Below are 2,318 nucleotides of genomic sequence, written 5' to 3'. Positions count from 1 at the left end.
GCTAAAAGACTTGGGGCATAGAATCTAAACTACCAGCAGCATAGCTAGCTAGAAAAAAACAGCATGTCCGTGGTCCCAGAGTTTTACACATCAAATAGGGGGAAGGGGCTAAAAAGAGGTAGTCTGAAAGAATTTCTAGGAGCTGAATGCAAAGGTTTGGGAGACGGTAAAGCAGGCTAGCTCTGGGAGAGCAGAGTTCATATAAAGAAACATCAGCTCCTGTGGATTAGCTGTGGGCAGCAGTCTGGAAAGTCCCAAGTGTAAACAAGTGGAGGCTCCTGGAGTGAGACGGTGCCTGGCTAAAATAACCTGCAGAAACAGCCGCCTGGAAATTAATCTGAAATTCCAACGGCAAAACAGGAAGGTGAGGTCTTTTATTAGCTGACCCGCAGCCACTGACAGACGAACAGTTCTGTCTCTTTCTCTCACTCTTCAGCTGCTGCAATTTTTTTTTTTTTTAAGATTTTTATTGGGGAATTGGGAGATGGGAACAGCACTGGGGAATTGGTGGAGGGGAACAGACAAGTTGCTGTCGTTTTGTTCTTCAGTCGAATTGTGGAGGACGTTGCTTCACTGACCCAAGTTGGCATCATCATTGCGCTCTTCCTGGGTGAGGCAGATCAGTTGCTGGCTTCTGGACGGCCGCTCACGGAGGCTGCTGGCCACTCACGCTGGCTGCTGGCCACTCACGCTGGCTGCTGGCTACACACGGTAGCCCATGGCAACCCACTGCAGCAGGGACTGCAGCCTAAGCCGTTGCCTGCGACTCACGGCAGCCCAGCTCCAGGTTGAGCTGTTGTTCAGCATCTTAGCTGTAGAGGGCAGTGTCACTGGCCCTCATGTGGGATCCGAACTGGGGCTGTCTGGCGTCCCAAGCCAGGACTTAACCAACGCGCCACTTGGCTGGCCCTAGCCACTGCAATTTAATTTAGAACATCTCAGAATTTTTTTCTAATTACTTCCATCCACCCTCCAACCCCCATCCATAGAATTGGTTCCACAGAAAGAGTTTAATAAGATACTGTCTATTCCCCAAGTACAGGCCACTGATATAAATTGATGATGCTTCTCGTATTTTTTTTTTAAAGGTCATGGTTTCATTATATTCAAGGCTGTGAAATACTGCCCTCTCTTTTTCATCCTCAAGCGTGTAAAGCTTTGTTATAAACAGGTTTAGAAATAGGCAAAACAAATACATTTTATTATTCCAATAGGGTCAGGATCATCCCTTTCTTATACATGCACCTTACTTTTCTTCTCATTTGCTTATTATGATTGATTTACCCAAGATCACCAATACCCATCTGAAAGTTTTATGGCATCTGAAACTTAACACAAAAAATCAAACTAACAATTTCCCTTACTTGTTAATATGTATCTTCCAATATTCATACAACTTTGTGATAAACCTTAAGATTTTGCTTGACTCAATGTCAAGCTTCTTATTTAATTATTTACCCAGTCCTAGTAAATCATCCTCTCTATTGTTTCCTAAAATTATCCAGGATTTCAAATGGGAAAGAAAATAAAGACCTACGTTAGTTTTATTTCCTCCAGCCCTAATTAAAACCTGTATCCTCCCCTCTCACATCTAAGGGGGAAAGATAGCAGCAATGAGGAAGAGAAGCTACCAAAGAAGGGAAAGGTGGTGTGAAGTGTGTTCCAATATTGTTCACATCCCATTTGAAGTGGAGAATAGGACAAATGCCATTTAAAAATAATGCCATAGAATAACACGGGCTCTGCTGTCAGACCTACTTCTTAGCATTCTTATGCCTCATTTCCCTCATCTATAAAATGAAGATAATATTAAGGGTTATCAACCAAAATAACCATTCCTCCTTTATTAACAAAATTTTATGAGGTGACTCAGCCTTCTTTGCAAATAGACGTGACCATGAGACATAGTTCTGACCAAAAAAAGGTCAGCGGAAGTCATTGAGAAGAGCTATCCATTGTCCTTTCTCTCAGGGAGGGAGATACAATGTCTGGAGAAGTATCAGTGATATTATGACCATGAAAATGAAAGACATATGCTAAGAATAATGAAGAAAAAAGACAGAAGAACCTCGATTCTTGGCGACCTCATTGAGTCACACATAAAACTGGACAGGGCTTTTTATTAAATCGAAGAAGAAAAACAAAACAAAACTGGGACTGGCTAAGTGGCGCGTGTGTTAGGAGTTGGCTTGGGACGCCAGCTCTGAGCAGCAGGGCCCCTGTTCAGATCCCACATAAGGGCCAGTGATGCTGCGCCCTCTACAGCTAAGATGGTGAACAACAGCTCAACCTGGAGCTGGGCTGCCGTGAGCCCTCCC

The sequence above is a fragment of the Hipposideros armiger genome, unplaced genomic scaffold (assembly GCF_001890085.2).
Source record: "Hipposideros armiger isolate ML-2016 unplaced genomic scaffold, ASM189008v1 scaffold_330, whole genome shotgun sequence".
Taxonomy (NCBI): Eukaryota; Metazoa; Chordata; class Mammalia; order Chiroptera; family Hipposideridae; genus Hipposideros; species Hipposideros armiger.
The sequence above is the reverse complement of the archived record's forward strand: the minus strand, read 5'-3'. Positions refer to the sequence as shown.